Source organism: Eptatretus burgeri, chromosome 4 (genome assembly GCF_056783735.1).
Source record: "Eptatretus burgeri isolate ZD-2024b chromosome 4, Ebu_testis_v1, whole genome shotgun sequence".
Classification (NCBI taxonomy): Eukaryota; Metazoa; Chordata; class Myxini; order Myxiniformes; family Myxinidae; genus Eptatretus; species Eptatretus burgeri.
In genome coordinates, this window is record NC_140964.1 from 104839321 (window position 1) to 104862367 (window position 23047).

General features: G+C 43.6%; 1 protein-coding gene across 3 annotated transcripts in view; it reads left to right on the top strand.

Annotated features, from left to right (window-relative positions):
- The window catches only part of LOC147028822 (protein yippee-like 1), a 36708-nt gene that overhangs the window by 3038 nt on the left and 10623 nt on the right, over positions 1 to 23047 (top strand). The window lies entirely within an intron of this gene.

The window sequence follows — 23047 nt, forward strand, 5'->3', positions numbered from 1 at the left end:
TACTGGAATTTCAAGGTGATCATTGGGGGATGTGGGGCTTGGCGCTCGATTTATGCAGTGAGCTTGTGTTTACAATAACAGTGCCAAGTCCAACTGCAGGCTTGTTTCCAAATGTTTTTGTGATTGACTTTGACCTTACGTTATCACCATTTTATTACAATAATTCCATTTTCATTTTTCCATAAAAGGTTGTGGTTAACATGTACCTACTTTACCTTGCATCACCAAGTGTTTTTATTGGGCTTTCAAATGCAAAGGAAAACCAAGAACACCTTACCCCATGCAGTCTTGAGAAAAAGGGCATGGGAAGAATCTTTTAAACTCTTGCTTTGTGTTTCTGAGAACGAGCTATGTTTTTGTTTGAACCTGAGGCAAAGCTGTGCTGCCACATTTGTCAGAATGCAGAATCTTAAACCATTCTGCCTTTGGGGCATGAGATGATGTGAATGTTGATTCTCAGTTATTCTGCCCTCAGGGCATGACTTTGGAATTAAAGATTTTAAAGGTAGGAAAAAAAAAATTGGAAGTCGACTGCCATTGATGCAGTGTCTTTTACGCCACCTTATTTCACATGTCACGAATTAAAATCTTGCCTGTTTGTGTCCTTTATAACATCCTTTTAAAAAACCAAGTTTCCTGTTTGGAATGAATTTTTATTTATTTATTGTTTGACAAGCAAATGGATGAAGTTTAGATTGTACATGCACAGAGAGGAGCGAGATAATCGGGACAAATTCAAATCCAAAGTGCTGTTTTCCTATTCGCCTTCAATTGAAATTAAGTTGTTCCTCTCATAAACTGAGATGCCTGGTGTTCGCTTAATGGTTGGGGTGGTGGGTTTGGGATCCAGGATCCTGAGTTCAAATCCTGCTCGCTGTTGAATTAATACCAGGTGGGGTTGACTGCCTGTCATCCTTGTGAGGTCAGCAAAATGAGTGCCAACTTGCTGGTACACTGTTGGAGTGGTGACACATCCAGGATTGTACCCAATAGCCAAGGAGCTTTGGCTGCACCAACACTTTGCACAACGTATGGTCCCAATGGATGGATGGATAAACTGATGTTTATAAACAGAAACTAATTGCTTAACCCTGCTTTTCGCTTCACATGTGCGGAGTAAAATTATTGCTCGTAATTATCATCAACTTCATTTTACTTTGGGAGAAAGGAAGATGGCCATTTTTTTTCTTCCATGATCTAAGGCTCTAAGGGTAAGAGCTGCCACACATCTTGTAGAGATATGCATAAGAGAATCCTGGATTTGACTTCAGGTTGACATATATAGCCACATTTGGACTTATTTTGTTAAACTCATTATCCTCCTACAACTACAATGGCCTAAATTATTCCCACCTGTGGTCTGGAGAAGAAGAAAAAAAAATTTGGCCTGAGTCTTTCACCAACCGGCTGGCTTGGCATGATGGTCTACTGAAGGTGGCAATAATTTGAAATTGCTTCTTTAAAATGTTTTGGATTGACAAACAAAAGGCAACTATTGTAGTGTGGTTCAGGAGATGTGGTGTGACTGGACCATTAAGTTGAGACTGTGTTCAGTTAAGTGATGGTTACAGGGCATTTCTGAATTGTTTTATGCTGTTCAACAATATAATTGGAAACTTTGTTCTAATATTTTCTTCTTGCTGTGCGATAACTGAAGTACAGATATATTTGTATACTGTCTAGTTTTGTGGAAGACCTGCAACAGTGGTTGAGTGGCTGAAAGAATGGGAAGGGAAAACTGAGGATTCAAGAGCAATTGAACTGTCAAACAGTGGTGGAAGAGGAGAGAAAACTCTAACTGGAAGGGATTGCCTTGTAGTTGATGGTATGGATGGAGGGAAAACCTGAGGAGGAGGTGAACAGCCATCTTTAAGTCTGGGAGGGAAGAATGAGGTTGGTTCCACAGGTTGAAATGGAGGGACAAATTAGGTGATCATTGAGCCTGGATTTTGGGTTTTTCATTGGTGTGACTAAGTGCAAAGGGTGCAAGATCAACCGCTCTGCAATGTGGGAGCAACAGACCAAGAGATTCAGATCGTGGTTGAGGATGAGACAAAAAACTGCGTTGTTGAACTACAAGGGAGTAGATGGGAGGGGTTTTTCAGAAGCTTTTGGAAAGGCAGACTTTTTCCAAATATTGGAACATTGCTTGATTTTTATCAGTTTGCAGAGAAGAGAGATTATTGTTGCACACACCAAGTTTCGTCTGAATCCCTCCACAACTTTTTTGAGATCCTGCACACAAACAAACACAGAAAGGGGTGAAAACATCACCTCTTCCACCTTCGATGGCAGAATTAATTTTAAAAAAGAAAACCAATTGGACGTATTTAAGTAAAAATCAAGAGTAACTCTGCTAGAAGCGGTCGAGCCACCCATAACTTGCAATAAACGTTGGCATTTTTTATAGATGGTATGCACCTTAGTCTGAGGAAAACTTAACCTGGCAACATCAACCGCACATTCACCAGCATCCATTCGACTAATAACTTCTAAGATAACATTTTTACGCTTCACTCTTAGCCATGCAACTCTACAATACATTTCTTTATGCATGACGCAAAGCATGTGTACAAGGCAGGGGGAGTTGAAGGCTGAGGTGATGGATATGATAGGACTGATGCTGTCAGCAGCGCAAGTGTGGGTTGAGGTAGTGGTATCTATAAAGTGACCACGTATATCTAGTGATGTCGGGTGACTTGGGGCAAACCATCCCCCACCAGACCCATGTGAAGAACACTTCTATAATCATTACCCATCATCCGTGCATAAACTACAACCGTACAAATAATTGTCACGCTACCCACAACCATTGCACGGCTACTTGTGTGCAGCGTGTCCGGGCCTCATTCTCATGCCGCTACCTTGACCTACTTGCCCTCACCTGTGTCCCCTTCAGCACCCTCACCTGCTTCCCCTTTGGTGCATGACTCGTCAACACCCTCACCTGCATCCTCCTCACTGGATTCTACCTCCTAATCGTCATCGCATCAAAAGTTGCGTCTTATAAAAATTGGAAGTTGTTTGTTTTTATTATTTTTATTTTTATTCCCCTTCTTCCCCCCCAGTATTTTTGATGAAGCCAATTTTCTGCATTCCTGTTAAATTAAAAAAAAAAAATTCCCTTATGAATCATGAACTGCCAGGAGCCTATCCCTTATTTCCCCATTGAAACTAGAAGCACCCGCTCCTGACGGGAGCCGTCAAGGGGATCATGTTATTATACAGGGTAGCCCGAAAGTTATTTTACCCCTGATAAATTTCTCGCACTTCCCTCCATCCCTTCCCTTCTGCCCTCGCCCACGATTGTATGCAGAAACACTGACTCAGAAGAATGATGGAGCACATACAGATACAATGACAAATTAATTATTGTAAGTACTGTACAATAACACTTATATTAAAAGAGTTCAAGAACATTGCTTCACTGGGAAGGGGTAAAGTGACTTTCAGGCCACCCTGTATTTATGCCTATTTTACTACAAGGGGTCCCAGGATTACACACCCAAAAAATGGTTGCGATCGGTTCAGCCGTTTTTGCGGTACATGGGAACAGACAGACAGACAGACGGACAGATGGTGAATTGTAGTAAAGATGCCCCAGCATTCGGCATTTCCCCCCCCCTCAAGAACATATCCCCCCCCCCTACGAATGCTGGGGTCTGACTACTATAAATGGCTTGTTTATGCAAGGAATTCCCAGAGTAAAATTAATATTTTTTTTTGTTGTTAAAGGATTGTCTCTAAAACTTGGTTAGTGCCTCATTAATTAAGTCTTTCTCTGGGGTATGCTCCCCCTCCATCCCTTCACCTACCAGGGCAGTTGAGTGCTGCTTTCTCTGGGCTGGCTCCCCTGCCTCACATCTTGCTATCTTGATGCTGTGGAAATGAAGGCCTTTAAGATTATTGGAATCTCGTGTGATGAAACTGAGTCTATGGGCCTATCTTTCACATCACAGAGAAGTCGGTGGTCTTCTTCCGCCTCCTTTCTTGTCTTGCACTCTCTGTACTGTACCCCACCCCCTTCTGGTGAAACTCCCAAAATCCAGAATTTCTTGCTTACTTCCACTCATTTGTCTTTTTTTTTTCTTCTTCTTTCCTGCCTGCAGAATCAATGTCCACATTCTCTTGATCTCATCATTCCATCCAGGTCTTCAAAACAGTTGTTCACCACCATCTCAGATCACCCCTCCCCCATCCAAAACCATGATGTTTTCCACCCCCATTAATGACCACTTGCAAACCCACTGCTTTTGAAGTTTCCAGTTTTTTTTTTCTCCTTCCTGAGTTTCTGTATCCACCTTGTACTGTACATCGTGTATCCGTCCTCCCCTTGCTCTTATTCTACCCCCATGCCTTACTTCAAGTGTCCCTTGACCCTGATATTGGTGCCCCCCCTCCCCACTCCATCTCTTTGTACTCTTCCTTTTGTTCTCTTGTCTTGATCCATTCCAAATCTAGCTCCTCCATGAGCCTTGACTTTGTATACAAAAAAAAGGATTTTTTTTGATGTTGCTGCTGTAGTTTTGTTTCAATAATTTGGGCCACTTGATACAGTTAAGTTGTTCTGTCACATATTGTCGCTTTGTGTACATCATTGTCAGTATTTTCGAAGAAATCTGAGAAGATAAATTTGACCGCCTATCCTATAGTTTAGGTATCGTATTATCGTGAGGAAAACCTCGTGTAGCCAGAACTGATTTATATATCAAGAACTTGCATGGATTGATAACCCTGAGGCAAGGAAGCGGCATTCTCTTATTTCCCCTTCCTTGTGCAACCTATGCACACAGCCTTGGAAGAAGTGCCATCTATTGAGCTGTGTTGGAAGGGGGACCATATTTACTTGTGCACCACGAGAAGGGGTGTTGAAAAGTAATCCTATTCTTTTTGTTTTTGTCCAAAACAGGTAAAGATATTTGAATGTAACAGACAAATACTAACATGGTGCATATTTCAAAACATGGTCCACACATTTTTACCAATGTTCAAGTAGTAGATTTTGTGACTCCATCATGACAGAACTGTGTCCTACTGACTTGACAAATTATTCACAGCAGCCTTTACATTATCAAAAGGAAAATGTTCCCTTACAGCCAACTCTGGGCTGGTGATCCTTGGTGGCAGTACTCCATTGGCTGTCCCTTCCTCTCACAATGCACACAACTCTCATCTCCAATCGGTCGACAGCAGTGCTTCATGCTTCACAGCACTGACAATGTCGTGCTGCCCTCTTGACTGATGTAACACTGAGCGAAAGTGCCCGAAACACAAAACTGCCCCTAGTTGTGGGAAGAACGAATGTATGGACTGTGCTTTTTATGTTTTTATTGTTTATCTTCCTCCCCAAATTGAATATCTTTACCAGTTTTGGAGAAAAATAATCTGAGGCATTACTTTTTAGGCGACTTTTTTTTTCAACACCCTTTTAATAGATGTGGAATTCAAACGGAAGAGGAAGACATCAATTTCTGCTGCACTTGAATGGCAGATTGGTCCAGAGGAAGCATGTCAGTGACTTGTCATGCATTTTGCCTTTTACTCCAAATCTTTCTTGAACACCTGGAAACCATTTTCTTTTGGGGGTGCCAAAAAGTTTTTCAAGTGTTAAACATCAAATGGCAAGTCTGACAAATTTGTTTTTCAATGGAGGTTAAGTATTTTTAGTCATTGCTATTGTTCTTGTACTTTCCATTGTACTGCTCAAGTTTAAAAATACTATGACTGTTTCCACTACATTGAATCTGTTAGATCTAGTTATTGCTGTTTCTTTGCCTGATATGAAAGGGGAAGGTCGAGTAAACTAACAAAGTAGCAGCAAGTTTGTGTGTATGGGGGTGGGCAGGCCAAATAGCTGATTTGTTTGTGTCATTTCGAAATAGCTGAAAAAATAGCCCAGGAATCTGAATGTGGTGCAAGTAGCATGCTTTCCAATTAAATTGGGAGCCTTTTGCAAAGAATCAGATCCTGCAAAAAAAAAAAGTGATGGAATTTGCCAAGGACAGCTGTCATTGTTTGGACTTCAGTTTATGATTCATACTGCCGAGTATGAACAAGCAACCTTTTGGATTGCGAGAAGGTGGATTTCTGCACCTTACTGTTGTGTGGGAACAAAAAATGTCTATCGACAAGATTTCTGAAGCTGAATCGACAAAAAATGTCTGAAGCTCCTTACCGTGCGTGCATGCCAATATTCTGTCATTTCTGCAACTAATGGTGAGGTTGTGCCTTCACAGTGGGACTATGAAATTGAAATGGGAGACCATCTTTGGACGTCAAGTTTCATCTTGCATCATATTTGTAAAGACTTTAGTGTTGTTGCCACATTTGACCCAAAAAACAGTGAATGGAAACCTGTGCCAATTTGAGGATAGACTCTGAGGAAAGAAAGCAAAGAAATACTAACAGTGGACACATGGTCAAATCTTCCACTTGGACCCTCACCAATTTAACGATGGGTGGTCCTCGAAAGCCATTCACCGGTAAAGCTGAACAGATATTTACTTCGGTTTACGGCGTACTGAAACTCCGAGATCTGTCACCTGCAGCTACTTTGCCCATCAAAAAGAATGAGGCCAAGCAATCACCCAAGGCGATCTGCTGTTTCAAAACCTCCGTGGTCTGACCCATGTCATTAATTGTCATTCCCGATTTGACCCACACGCTGACATGCCAGTGAGGGGGGGAACCAGGATTTATTTGGGAATGATTGGGAAGGAACAAGAAGCAACTTGCACTGACAGCAATAAGTTATCTAATGTTGATTTTCTACGATCTCGATAGCTTGCGTGAAATATCTTATGGACTAATCACACATGCATCAAATGCAGGGATAGCTCACAGAACAGAAAGAACCTTGTTCCCATGCAATGCTTGGGTAGAGTGGCAGTGGTCTTGGCGGGAGAGAGATGACAGGTTGTATCCCATCTGGGCTTGTGGTCCAATGCTTGGACTGTCATCCTCAAGGTTTATTGTCTTTCTTCCTGCTGTACAACTCGTGCCTTTCTATCCCTGACTCGCTGGGCTTCGCTGGACTCAACACGACTGTTTGGTTCTCTTCAATCCACAGAATGAACTGAATTGTTCACTCCATGTCAACTTCTGTTTATTCCCTCCTTTCTCAACTATTATGATGATGATGATGATGATTTAAAAATTTTTTTTAAACCTTCTGACCGTGTAGCTGCATGCTCATTGGCCGAGGTCCATGAAGCTGGGGGAGGGAGTGGGCTTGCTGGTTTAGCTACACACTATAAAAGCAGATGCAGACAGATTACGAGGGGAACGATATATATATATAGGATTAATAGGAGCAGGAATGTGGGAGGGCATTCGACATATTACGGGAGGGGGACCATTTATCAGCTTCTGAACACACTTTGGCACGTGTCCCAGTGTCATTTTACACAAACCACACATTTATGCATGACAACCAGTATAATCTTGCTCCCGTTTCTCCCTTGTGGCTATTCCCACAATAATACGTTGATGAAGCGATTTGAATATCTCAGTAAGGCACAAATATCACACCAGCATTTATGATCCAAAAGGAGGAAAGGAAAATATGCTTTGCTGCATTGGCTTGCATGAGAATTCGTCCACAGACAACTTTTTTTTTATGTTATTTTTTTCGTAGACAGATGCGTCACGGTCAATCAGAATACCATGCTGTGCGGCCCATAATGGCCATAGATGCATTGAGGATTGACATCCAGCCTGTCATCTTTCCTGCCGAGACCACTTACTCCATTACCGAAGCTCATCCATACAACCATGCTGAATGATTGTGATTAAGCATGATTTGGGGATTTATTTTGACCAATTATGACTTTCTTCTTTATGCCTCTGCAGCTAAATCCATTGACATTAGCTCAAACTGTATTTTTTGTCATTTGTTTTTTTTTTATATTTTGATTTATTTTATTGTAAATGGACAATTGATTGCTTTGGTGGCAGGGTGTAAATCTTGCACAAGGTCCCAAGTCGGAGCTTTCCATGCCTGTCATGCAATTGCATAATGTACAAATTGGGAGCAGTGCTCCTTGCTCTTTGTAAATTTTGTCTTCTGTCTCCCAGTATGCTTGCTTTAGGTTTTTAGAACAGCATATTCTGTGACAAAACAATATACAGGTGATTTGAGCACCATCACATCTTTGCCTACTTGGTTCAAACAAAAGCTGTCAGTTTTGGCAAGTGCTTTAGCTAATTTTTTGTGTAAATGTGAATGGTGGCAGAAATGTGTGGACTATCCATCTTGTTCAGTCAGTGTCCACCTCCCCCCCTTTGATCTCATTGTATCTGTGTACCTCTGTTATCCCTCTGGCATGCTGTTGGTTCCCCCTTCCCCCCCCCCCTTTCCTCAGTTTGTTGTGGTTCACTTTTTTCTAGCTCTCCCATGAGCCTCTATTTTGTAAAATACTAATTAAAAACTCTTGACTTGGCATAGGCTCACCTGCCTCTACCATATTCCCCCACTCTCTCCAACAAGGCTATACCACAAACCAAATCCACCTGAGGTAAGGCAAGCAGCAAAGGTGCTGAGGTACAGGACATTAACAATCATTAAACATGGCACAACATTCAAGCAATGCTGAAATCTCACCCAGATGTATTCCAGATTTCCTTTCATTTCTATCAGGCTCTACCATTGCTTTTCGGTATGTTGGGGTGGGTTACCCTGGGTACTATCAACACCTATGACAAATTTGGTGGAGATCCAGCCAGCCTGTTTAATTTTCCTCTGCAACTCTTCCTGATTTTTCACATGCACATACAGGAAATTGCATTATTTAATGCAGTATAGTATGATTCCCACTAATGTATCCAGGTTCCTTTTCATTATTTTAATTAATTTTTTTTTTTTAATTGTTCTGGTACTAGTATTCATCGAATCGTGGCAATATAGTTACGAATCTGGAAGCCATCGCACAACAGCCAGGGTCCCTATAGAACAGTTATAGTGATGTCTGTTTCTAGTCAGGGTTCCTTCCCCTTTGTTTAATGGGTGAATAATTGTACGTGCGCTGTGAATTATTTTATAGTTGGACCTTTTGTTACATCAATTACTACAACAACAATATCCTACTTCGTTTCTCGTACCACCATTATCCATCGGCACCATTAAACACGTGCGTGTCAGCACGTACATGGGCGGAGTTTCCTCTGCCACCGGAGCTCCGACTCCGCCCCAGAGAGATGGAATGTTCCCCGCGACCAATGAGAGGCAAGACGTCTCAGACACCGACTTTCCCATGAACCCCACACAAATGGGAGGCGAGACGTCTCAGACGGCGATCCTTCCCATGACACCCCAGCCCGCAGGAGAAATGCAATATAAAGAACGCCAGGGCCTTGGAAACAGCGTTAGGGTTGGGCGACCGGGCTCAAGGTGCCGGAGATCAACTCGTCTGGTCTGGTCGGCTTGGCAGCGATCGGGTTCGAGGTGCCAGAGATCGACTCGTCTGGTCGGCTTGGCAGCGATCGGGTTTGAGGTGCCGGAGATCGACAGTGCTCGGGTCGTCTCTCGTCTCATCCACTTGGCGTCCAACGCTTTTCCTCCGTCCCTGGTGCTTGGAGTGGCATCGTGTTGCGGGTTCGAGTCCCGTCGAGCCGGATCGTCGAAGACCACACGCGGTGGACAGGTCCAAGCGCAGGCTCTGGTCTCCAGCTCCCTTTCCTCGAGCTGGAAGACGTCAATAAAGACCATTTGGGTCCGTTTCTCTTGGGTGTGCGTCTGTGTGTGGGCCCGTCTATAAGTTGCAACTGTTAAGTGCTTTTTGCCTTGTACATACTGCATTTCTTTATAGTCGGTTTAACTCTGCCCTCTATGTGTTCCTTCCCCACCTATTGTAAATAAATATCCATTTGTTGAATGTATCAGCTCGTTTCTGTGTTTTCTTCATTGGTTTAACACGGTGCGTGTTGGGAAATTTGGGAAGCGGCAAATTGTACATTTGGACCGACGGGACCTCAATAACCATCCGCTCAGGTTACACACGGGTCGAGCACGCATACGGCTCATCCCGTTGAGGGTGTGAATCAAAGGTGGTTCGCCACGTGGGCCTCTCAGTATTTTGAAGTTTGGCAGATAACTCTGTCCCACGTGGTTTATTTATTGACTCTCTTCACGGTCCTGTAAGGGACCCGTACCTTTCGGAGTGTTCGGTCGAGTCGACCCTACTGCCCCACCTCGCGGTCGTGCTCGTCGCTGATACCCGGCCCACAACAAATTGGTGTCGGGAGTGGGATTCGAATCCCTCCGGCTCCGAAGAGAAATTCGCGGGATTCGGAGCAACCCCCCCCCCCTCATCTGGTCATGTCGCCGGCGTATCCTCTCATCTGGTCCTGTCGCCGGCATCTCCTCTCAGTACCAGAGTATAGTTCAGACACCAGATTGATCGGTTTTGGTGGCACTCCATGAAGAACAAGAATCTTCCAGAGTGCATCCCGATTCACTGAATCAAACACTTTGCAGAGATCAATATAGGCTGCAAGCAGCCCCTGCCGAAACTCTCATCTGCATTCGGTGAGGACCCGAAGAGCAAGGATATGGTCAATCGTTGACCTCTTTGGTGTAAAGCCTGACTGCTCTGGATGCTGGTGCTCAAGCAGATGGTGGCGAATCCTATCAAGAATTATCCGAGCAAACACCTTGCCTGGCACTGAGAGCAGCGTCACCCCTTGTTAGTTATTGCAGTCTTGGCGATATCCCTTCCCTTTCCAGAGAGGGACAACAAGGCCCCTCTTCCAATCATTTGGGGTGATGCCTGTGTTCCAGGCAGAGTGCAGATCTTCATGCAACGACACGAGTCCAGCATTTCCACCAGCCTTGAAGTTCAGCATGGATGCCACAGATCCCAGGAGCTTTACCCCGTTAAAGGCGGTTCACCGCAGTCTGTGTTTCCACAAACGAAGGTGGACTGAAGTTGATTGGCGGGTCAGCAATAGGGATAGTAACACCCTTGACATCCAACTCGACAGCTCGTGGATCAGCCTGGTACAGCCGCTCAAAGTAACCGGCTCAGCGGGCCTTCATTTCAAACTCCTCTGTCAAGAGCCCACTACTCTGCTCTCACTGCATTACACCAAGGGATGGCCTTGGAGGAACGCAATGTGCGAATTCCCCTGTAAGTAGGATTAGAATCACTTGACCACAGCTGATACTCTACCTCCCTCACAGATTATTTGCACATCGGCCTTCTTTTCCACCTTTCGTGCATGTACAGTTTTATGCCTCAGCTCCCTGAACAGCAAAGTAGGTGTTCGAGCTCAGTTCTGCCATTCAGCCTGGCCCTGCGACTCTGGTCAATGGTATCCAGTGTCCCTTGAGAGACAAAACTCTTCTTTGCCCTCTGGTGAGTTCCAAAACATCTGCCGACAACATCAAGGACGGTGGTCTTGAAGGCACTCCACAACTCTTCAGGATCCCCCAAACCTCCACTCAGCTTGTTCGCAAGCTCCTCGGCAACCCTCTCATTCTTGAGCTTGCCAACATCCAGCCTAAGCTGGGATGGTACCATTCTCCTGGATTTAAGCTGCAACTTCAGAGTTGCTGCAACAACCTGTGGACTGAACTGATCACTCCGGAAGACCCTTCAGTTCTGGATTATCCTCCAGCAACCATCAACAAACACATGATCAATCTCCTTCGCCATACCACCAGCGTTGGAATACCAAGTACAGCGATGAGCCTGTGGGTGCTGAAACCATGAACTAGACACCCTAAGTCCATGTCTTCTTGCAACACACACACACACACACATACACATACACATACACATACACATACACATACACATACACATACACATACACATACACATACACATACACATACACATACACATACACATACACATACACATACACATACACATACACATACACATACACATACACATACACATACACATTTAAAGGCCATTTTTTCCCCACTAAAGCAGGGGTTTGCCTTGTGGGCCCCATGACAATCTTCTCCACTTTACCCTATTTTCTGCATCTCCCCTTCTTAATCCCCTTGCCCTCATTTCCTCTTCCACCACCTTTAGCCAAGTTTTTCTCGGTCTTCCCCGTCCTCTACTTTCGACTACACTCATTTCCAACACTCCTCTCACCCAGTCACTTTCATCCTTCCTCAACACATGACCCAACCATCTCGACCTGTTTCTCTTCACAACATCCATCACAGACTCTATTCCCATCATCTTCCGCAGGTTATCATTTGTCTTCCTTTCTCTCAACGATACTCCACACATCCACCGAACCATTCGCATTTCCACCCTTTCCAGCCTTTGTTGCTGCTCCATATTCAGTACCCATGTCTCACTCCTATAAATCATCGTACTCCTCACACATGTAGCATACACCTTTCCCTTCAGCTTCAACGACACTCCCCTCTTCGTCAGCACGCCACTCAGTTTCCGAAACTTCTTCCATGCACATCTCACTCCAGCAACCGTCTAAGAGTCTGATCCACCTTCTCCATTCAGTATGTCTCCAAGATCGCAAAATGTTTTCACACCTTCCAGCTTCACACCATCTCCAAGATCCAACTCAACAATTCCTTCATCTGCAGCTCCCTCGATGCACACCTTACACTTGAATGTAGCTGCCACACTGTTGATGACCCTCTCACCCCACTACATTTTCGATGAACCCATTCAGCATACATTGTACACTGAATGGAGTTCACACGGCCACTTCCCAGTCCTTTCCACCTCACCACATGCTTTACCACTTGCCATCACCTTCGTCTTTCCGATATTCACCTTCAAACCTTTTGCCTCCATACATTCCTTCCACTTGTTCATCTTCTCCTTCAGTCCATCTATACTCTCTGCAATCAACACCAGATCATCTGCATGCAGCAGCTCCCACGGTAAACCCTCCTTTACCCTCTGAGCCAGCACCTCCATCACAACTTCTTGCAAATTCAAGGAATTTGGTGCTATTCTGGTTCACAGTTCCAGACCCATGGGGACCAATAATACATGTCTCATTCCCATCCCTATCAGTTCCAAATGATGCAGTGAAATCCCCCCAAGACTAGAAGAGCATCTCTCCTGGGGCACTGATCAACCACAGACTCGAGCATGGCACAGAATGTGTCCTTCAGTGAGATCATTCACCTCCGTTGGAGCATATACAGAGACCAGGGAAGTGGCGACACCCAAGGAGTGACGAATCCTTTGTCTTATACGCTCGTTGACCGGTGTTGCCTCCATCATTGGAGTCAGCTTATTGACATGGCTACAGTAACTCCTTGGGCATGGTAACCATCAGAGCGACCAGACCAATCGTCGGTGTCACCACCTGCCATGATCTCGTCACTATCTAGTCTCCCATCCTCAGAGTGCTGCAATACCGATGTCCAAATGCTTGAGCTCAGATATCAGACAGGGGATCATCCTCTCTTAGGGATGGGACATTCCTGGCACCCACCTGAAAGGACCGCATCAGGTTAACCCAAGGAGACCACCATCTGGTGTATGATGCCTCAGCACCACCCTGACACGCGCTACCCCAATCTGACCCTGGAAGGTTACCTCATGGTTTCCCTCCTATCATCAAAGATTGGGGGTCATGAAGGCTTTGCCCTAATCCTGTCATCCTGTGAGCTGCCCTGTGAAGGGCAGCTGCACCGAAGGTACTCCCACGGAGTGGGTTTTCAGATTTTTTTTTTTTTTGCTTTTGGTATGTCGGAGGTTGTCAGGTAAATAATGTGATACTTAACAGCTGAAGAGATTTAAATCAAACTTGATACAAAATGTAATGTGGGCGGAGGCATATCTGTCAACATCGAAACGTCGCAGAGTGCTGTTCTCGTTACTCATTTAAATAAAACCTGGGAAATCGGCCAAGAGTGAGCCACAAAAAAAAATCTCGCTATCCTTTAAGACCATGCTTTTCAACCAACTCCTTTTCTCTGGTTCTATCTTCTAATCTTAATAGTACGAAGGTGAGTCAAAGTATCCACAATGATTTGTTAAAAACTGTTGTGTTGAATGCATTGCTTATTGTGCTTGCAGGTACAAGCACAAACTGTCTGCGCCATTGTGAAACTGTTAACCTTGGGCTGTTGGTAGTCATTGTCGAAAGGGAGTGAACATGACCACTCCGCTATCCGTTTGCACCAAAGAGCAGCGTGCAATGATACGTTTTTTTTATTTTTGGGGTTTTTCTTTTTTGTGTGCTGAAGGTGTACTGGCACAGAAATCCATCGCAGGCTTTCAGCACAATATGGGAACAGTGCTTTACTGCAGCGGAGTGTGTAAGATTGGATTGCCATGTTCAAAACGGTCGCACGAGTGTGATAATGATTGATCTGGATGCCCATCCATGTCCACAACAAAAGAAAACATTGAACAAAGTCCATGCCATGATTCTGGATAACCGACGATTGATTATATTGATGAAGTGGCACAACATCTGAACATCAGTCATGGATCTGCACATGAAATCATAAACAACTGACTTGGCTTTCATAAAGTTTCTGCAAAATGGGTTCCAAAACAACTCTCAGAGCACAAGCACAACCGTGTGACAATCTGCCAAAGCGATTTGAACCGCTTTCATCATGAAGGGAATGCTTTTGTTTTTGAGACGCATTGTCACTGGAGACGAGACATGGATCCACCATTACGAGCCAGAGAGCAAACGCCAGAGTATGGAGTGGAAGCATCCGACATCACCAGTCAAAAATAAGTTCATTAGTCAACCATCATCCGGAAAAGTGATGTTCAAACAATTTTGGAGCACTATCAAGATGGGTGGCACAACGGTAAACAGTGTCCATTATTGTGACATGCTCTGGGACTAGTTGAAACCACCTATTTGATGGAAATGCCAAGGGCTACTGTCAAAATGTGTTTCATTGTTGCATGCCAATGCCCGTCCACACACTGCCGTGCATACTGTGGAAACCCTCAGGCAATTGAACTTTTAGGTCCTGTCGTCCTGTGGAGCACATCCTCCATACAGTCCTGGCCTTTCACCTGTTTTGCCCACTCAGACATTCTAAGAGGCCACCACTTTGCCAATGACTCACAAGTGAAGGGAGTGGTGTGTGTATGGTTCATCACTCAGCCAAATTATTATTATTTTTTTTGCTGAGGGTATACAGAAGCTTGTGGACCAATGTACAGTGTGTTGAAAAGGAGGGGGGACTATATGCAAACATGATGCTCCTATACATGCTCAATTGTACTTATATTGTTTATATGAAGATTTATTGCAGATATTTTTGACTCTCCCTCGTAACAACTTAAAAATATATATATATATATATATATATATATATATATATATATATATATATATATACAGTAGACTAGGCGTAAGTCGTCACCATCGGGACCGAGAAAAAAGTGACGACTTAGAAATGTGACAACTTGCGCGTATGCGAACATTCATGATGACTGTGGGGTGAAGGATGAAGTCGCGCATGGCCTGGATACGTATGTGTGAGAGCCGGCTATTGTACCAAAAGGAAAACACAATCCTCGGGGCATAGGTGGGGGTTCATTGGTGAGTTGGAAAGTGATCAAGCAAAGATGGAATTCATGAATCACTTTATCAAAAGTAAATATCATGAACAACTGTAAGACAACAACTTCGCCTGCTTATCACCATGATGGGATTGACCAACGAACCCCAGAGACTTTTCTGGCAGCATCTGCCAGAAAAGCCCAGTCTCATTGGCATTGTACACGTCCCGAGGCTGATACCTTTCCAAGATGTCTTTCAATTTGCCATCCTTCCAGTCGTGCACCACTGCCGAATCCACGCTGCCTGATTCGCCGCACTTCTTGACCTTGCCGATTCCCCACCTCACTTTGAATCAGTCTATCCAGTGCATCGGCAAGGTCTCGGCATCATTATGCCCGAGGTCCGCAGCGAATTTACGTGTCTTCAGCTGCAACATTTCACCGTCCAACCGAATATTTGGCTGAGTCGACAGATGATGAGCACGTCATCGACATCTTCAAAGGACACACATTTCACGCGTTTCACACTTACTACCGGCCTCGTGATCTTCTCCACTTGTCCAAATATCTTGCCCTTATTCTTCAAGATATTGTTCAATGTCTGCCGTTTGATGTCGAACTTCTCAGCTATGGCTGTTTTCGTCATCAGTGGATTTGCCTCGCAAAACTGGATAATGTCGTATTTTTCTTGGTAGGTTTTAGTTGTAAGCTTACGCTTAGTCGCCATTGTCCTGCTTGCAGTGCGATCAGCGTGTGTACACAGTTATAAATAGCCTATCACTGGCGGTGTTAACCAATGAGCGAGCATCACGATTCCATGAAATCGGGATTCTCACGAGGCAGCAGTTCCGTGTGACAAGTTAGGAGTGGTAATTTACTTGAGTTTCCATTACGCGGGAATGGACAACATCTGACGACTTAGACGAAGTGACGACTTACAGAGGGATGACCCTTTATTCAAAGGGATTTAACATGAGATAAATTCGGGACTTTTTGACGCTGCCGACTTAGGCGAAGTGACTAATTACACGCTGCCGACTTGCGCCTAGTCTACTGTGTATATATATATATATATATATATATATATATATATATATATATATATATATATATATATATATCCCATTCCATCTTTCTTATGATGTCATTTTCTTCAGCTCCAACATATTTTGGTTCATTGCATATGTTAGGTGGTCATGTCTCTTCCCTCTTCAGCATCTAAAGGAACATACAATTCACAAGATCCTTCCATCTGATTCTTCCCTTGTATCAGATGTAATTTTAGCCTGGTGTTTGCTCAGTGGTTAGGGTGGCAGCTTGGGATTCTAGGGTCCTGAGTTCAAGCCCCGTCAACCACTGAATTAATACACCAGGGGGTTGACTCAACCTGTCGTCCTTCCGAGGTCGGCGAAATGAGTACCAGTTCCAGTGTGTGTGTACTGGTAGAGGGGCACTGCATCAGCGACAGTCGCGCTTCAAGAAATGAAAACTACCCCGGAAGCTCAGCTGCCATACGACCACCACCACCAGATGTAATTTTTATTTTTTAATTGCCACCAATTTCTCAAGAATCCGCAGGAGCATCTCGTCTTCCCATTCACTAAAGTAAAAGGTTGGTCTTCACTTCACTGCAATGCCACAAGGTTTAACCCTCACTTCCCTCCACTATCATTATCATTTTCAATCGGCATCTGAAGGAGATGGGGATGGGCCAGACAGAGGCCCCTGGAGTACCGGCGGAAAGCGGATGCAGCGACACGCTGCTCCGGCACATACCTGACCTGAACAACCCAGAGCTATCAGATTCACAAGCAAGGAATTCTGTAATCAAAAGATACATGACTAATTTGCTGTACTATAGAACAAATATCGCACTTTTTGTTTTGTTTTTTTGTTTCTTACAGAATAGCATACAACAATAATGCTTTCTCTAAAGTTTCACGTTTCACAATTGATTTATTTTTTTTTAAAATAAAAAAATCGAAATCCTGGATGAGCTCCGAATTCTGTTACAAGACTTATTACCTTTCTTATTTTTATAACTTATTACCATATAATATTACCTTTCATAGACAGAAAAAGAGGGTTTGTGAATTTCAGTAAAACAAGGAAAAAAGATGTCATTGCCCCCATTGTTTTAGTAATTTTGCTGTACTGAGTTAAAGGGCTAGCCCATATTTCTGTACAACTAAAATGGCCACCATTCGGCCATCTTTGATCAGATCGCAAAACAAAGTGAGTTGCATGTGTATTCTGTTATTTACTGTGCATGTGTGAAGTTTGATCAAATTTGGACCATTCATGCCTGAGAAATGGTTGGGGACATTTCAGTAAAAATGACCACCAGTCGGCCCTCTTTGACCTGATCTTGGAAAAACAAAACCCTGATATGTGTATGTATGCCATCATTCATTATCTGTGTGCCAAGTTTGGACAAGATTGGCAAATGCATGTCTGAGAAATGGTTGAGGCCGTGTTTGATACCTTTTTTAAACAACCAAAATGGCTGCCAGTTGGCCATCTTTGATCACATCGTGAAACAAAATTATGAGCATTATGACACCATCAGGTGTTGTCTTTGTGCCAAGTACGAATACAATCTGTTAAAGAGCAGGTTTTGCGTCGCTGATGACTTCGCGTGATTCGAAGGTTGTTATCACAATAATCGTTGGGCAATTATTTTCTTACATTTGAAACAAAATATGCTAAAATTAAATTTTAAGTCAAAACTTTTGTTAGTGATCGAAAAACAGACCGGAATTTACCGAAGATGCTATGGCGTCACGTTCTCCGAAAACTTCATGAACATTCGGAAACAGCGTGTGAAAAATGGCGAGATGCGAATCAGAGAGTGATTTCGGCGGTGATGAAATTGAGTGTTTTCATTCCGATATTGCCGAGGATGAGTCTGAGGATGATGGAAATTTATTCTATGGAGTTTCTGGCCCTGAGCCATATAAATTTGAGCCACTTGCAAGTGCCAGAAAACGGCTTATTTCGTGTACAAGTGGCAGGACTGACTGCCCGGTAGTTCATACTGACAGACTCCACCACACAGATAGGTTTGTGGATTTTCATTTTCTTGTTTGATGCATAAAATAATGTAAAGTTTGATTCGTCTGTGACTTGATATAATAATTTTTTAACCCTCCAGTCACTCAAGAATCAGAAATAGAATGAATCAATAAGGGACCCAAATATATTGGACACCGTAGCCTTGGCATTGAAGTCTTTCTGACAGCTGAGCTTGACCCCAGCGAAAGTGAACAGTTATAACAAACCCCAACTTTCAAAAGACTGTTGTGGTATATAAATACCAAAACATGTTTAGCCTCATTGGGAAATATTCTACCAAATTTAGAAAAAAAAAGTGGAAAATTGATCAATTTTTTTACAATTGAAATGAAATAGCCCAATTTGCTGATGCTGTAAAAAAGTAATTTCATCAATAAGTTGATTTGTTGAGAAATTTTTTTCATGCCTGTTTTTCAGAAAGTTTATTTATGTGTTTTTCCATGTACTCTTTAAGAACACATTTCTAGGTTTTTCTCACTTAAACTCAAGTGATTCTGTAACAAAGCAATATCTGGAGAACTTGTCAACCAACAACTCGTATTCACAGAGTGGTGATCAGACGTGTTTATGCCTTTGTAATCCTCGGCTGTGAAATGGTCACCACAAATGACAAGTATATCCAAAGGGTCCTCTATACCCATTTTCTTTGGAGGAAAATTCGCCCGTTTTGTTTGTACAAATCTTATCCACTGCCGGCGAATGTTTGATTCCTTTGGGAATCGGTGGGAGCGATTACCAGTTTTCCAGCCATTTTCGCAAAACATGACTACACACGTACGAGGCATGATGTACAAATATCCAAATAACTTTGTTCTACAATAATTCAAAATAAAAAAGGATAACAGAGACAGTTGCAAGCTCAAAAAAAGCGAAAGAACGGCCCGCTGAACTGGACACTTCTTAAACGAGTGAGTGAGCGTCCACTTTGTTTTGGAGAACGTGACGTCACCATCCATATATGGCACGCGGCTGTTTTTTTTCAACAGCCTCGATAAATAACAACTTCAGAGTTAAATTTCATTAATTTGCCCAATAGTTAGGCAACTACAATAGTTTGCATCGAACTATTTAATGCACATATAATCATATTGATAAATTTTCAGAACATGTTTGGTGACCCACAACCTGCTCTTTAAAACATGTCTGAGATATGGTTGCAGACCCATGCACAGATATGAAAATCGAGACCAAAATCCATAAGCCCCCATTTTGGATAAGTCCAATGGGGGCTAATAATGAAAAAGAAATCCGCTTTATCTCTTTGCTGATAACTCCACCCTCTGCCGTACCATCTGTCATCTCTCATATCGACAAGCAACAGCCTCTTCACTCTGCAGATCTAAATAAAATTGCAAGCTCGTTCAACACGTGAACATGTCTCTCTGAAAGGACTGTCTGGAAACAACCCCCCACCCCCCCCCCAACCACATCTACTTTCTCAACAATTCTCTTGAAGTCCTTTCATTCAAGCTTCTGTGTCTCACTATCTGCCATGATTTTTCCTGGGAAAGCTATATTTCCAAGCTGGCCTCCAGAGCCAGTCACCAACTAGGCATCCTCCGTCATGCAAAGTCCTTCTTTGGCACACCTGAGCTCCTGACCACATATAAAGCTTTCATCTGCAGCATGATGGAGTCCCCTCTGGGCTGGTGCTCTCGCCTCTCACCTTTCTCGGCTTCACGCTGTGGCAAACCAAGGCATTTAAGATCATTGGTGTCTCCCGCGATGAGGCTATCTTTTGGTTTCTTGCTGTCTCACCCCAGGCAGGTCTGTGGTCTTTCTGTCTTCTACGGCCTCACCCCCCCCCTGCCCTGTCTGAGATATTCCCCCCCCCCCCATATTTCCGCAGTGTGCTGAAGGTCCACCAGCAACCCCCTTCTGGGAAAACTACCAAAATCACGAATCGCTGCTCACCTTCACTCTTTCATTCCTCTTTTTCCCCACCTTTGGAACAAACTCCCACACACTCTTCAATCCAACTCTTCCCTCCAGGTCTTCAAAACAGCTGTTCACCACCATCTCTTATCATCCCCCATCCAAAACCTTGATCTTTTCTACCCCCGATAATCCACCCAAGCCCACCTCCTTCAAATTCCCTGCTTTCCTTCCTGAAAGTCCCTGTAGTGTCCATCTTGTTTACCCTGTGTACCTTGCCCCATCCCTCTCCCTTCCACAGATCTCATGTCTCTCTGTTCCCCACTGTTTTTTTCCTTTCCTCTCCCGCCACTCTTGTCTCTTGTTCCCCTTGTTGTACGTTCTGTGTGTTAGCTATCATACAAGCCTCGACAGTGTGTACAAAAAAAATCCATCTCATTGAGAAACTTGCGTCTGCCTCATGTATCTTGCACAGGGCTCTTGCGTAACCCTGTTTTACGGGGAGTTGGCATCTTGCACCCACTGAACTTCTGATTCGTCGGATGAGTGTAGCACTATGACTCGAGCTCAAACAGTGATGTTTAGGTAAATGAAACAAAGTAACCACTTAGTCATTCCAGTCAGTGTGACCACTCCTTGGCTTTTTTCACAAGATCTTGGCTATTCGTTGTTCACCTTGGCGTCTTGGTTTTCTATAGGTTTTCTTGGCGTATAGGTTTTCTATTGTCATCGCTTTTCCGAAACCTTGTGAATTCTTGGCTTTTTTCATCGGCTCACCTTGGCATTCATGAAAATGAGTGGTCACACTGATTCCAGTCTGAAGTCCCATGACTCGGTTGGCTCCACTTCCCAGAAACTGTTAAAAAATAAACTCCACCCTCTTGCTGCTCCACATGTTTAAAACAGTGGGCTGAAGCAGACCTCTCCCACCCCAACATTCCTTGCTGCATTCGAGTTTTGTGTTCCCTGGGGTAGTTGGTGTATTTGGACCCCAGGGCGATTTGGAACTTCAGGGAATCGTACTAAAATATGCAATTTGGTGTCTCTGTCCTTTTGACCATGATACATACGGTCGTGACTTATCCAATCTCAACCAAACTTGACAGGACGACTAAGGGTCACACGATGGAGGTTGTAGGGGCTTCATTTGCCCCATACCCCTCCCCAAGGGGGTTTTCCACCTTGGGTGAAATCTGGTTGAGGAAAATGTTAGTGCAAGAAAAAATAGGCTGTGATGGCAGCCATCTTTGATAAGGTGCAATATTGGATTCCAAGATGGCCACCACTGAAAAAACAATCATATGACTATAATTTTCACCTATAGCTCAGCAATACGCTGTTGATATGGTGATTTTTCAACCAGTGTTAGCTACATACAGGGGTTAAGAAAATGATGGTGTGACAAGAACAATTTTCAATAGATCAAAAGAATGCGAACATTACATTAATCTAATCAGAAATTTGTTTACTGTATTTTCAGGTTGTAGCCCATAATGACTGACCGGCCAATTCTTAGTAAGGGATCCACACCCATTGACTGGCAGCTTTGCATCATGTGCCAGAGTCACGATGCAGCAAAAGGAACTCTTGTTCTGCATCCCAGGCATGATTCATATCAGCGTCTAATAGACAGTGTTCGAGAACGTGCCAGCTTACGGGATGGAGAGTACGTCCGAATTCATCAGACTTGAATCATGCACGCCAGAGACACTGCACGTAAAGGAGGCTATGTGGCATCGCAGTTGCTATTCTGAAGCAACCAACAAATGTCATATACAACGAGCAAGGGAGCGCAGCTTCCATGAACTTTCAACTGGGACAATGGCCGTTAAAATGCGAGGGCAGAAAAGAACAATGACTGAAGTAGATGAACCATCTACGTCCGAGTCTCCTGTGCCATTTCCACAATCAACCACGCTTCCTTTGGACAAGAATCTCTGCTTTTTCTATCAGACGGATAATGATCAGCAGCTGTTTTCTGTCAGCACTGACGATGCTGGAAAGACTCTTTAGATGCTATAGAAAAGTCCAATGACCAACTGCTCATAACTAGAATAAACTGTTGTATCTCACCTAATTGATACCCATGCAATGGACATCAAGTATCATAAACCCTGCTGGACTAAACATGTTTTACGGGGTGAACTCAAAGTTGGGGACACAGAAAAAGATCCCCCTTTGCAATAGGCATGCTTGATTGAGTTGATCCATCTAATTGACATTCAAACCAGACACAAGGAATACCTCTCTCGGGAGGATATTGAAACTATCAACATAAATATGCTGGGTAGTCCCGATGCCTTAAAGAACCATTCACCAACATATCGTCGACAGTGTTTGAAAGAGAAAATCCTGTCTGTATTGCCGACTGCAGCTTCTCTTCTTCAAAAAAATAGGAGGAAATCATCTATGCTCTACTCCCCACAGGCTTGTAATAAAATATTAGTGCAATCAGCACTTGAAAGTGAGGAGGACGAAATGAGTAATATGAATCTCATATACAAGGCAGCAGTTGTGATATGAAAGGCTATCACTGGTTTTGCAACAAAAACATCGGGTGGCTCTTTGGATAATATGCAGGTCACCAGCTCTGACAGTGATGTCCCTGCTGA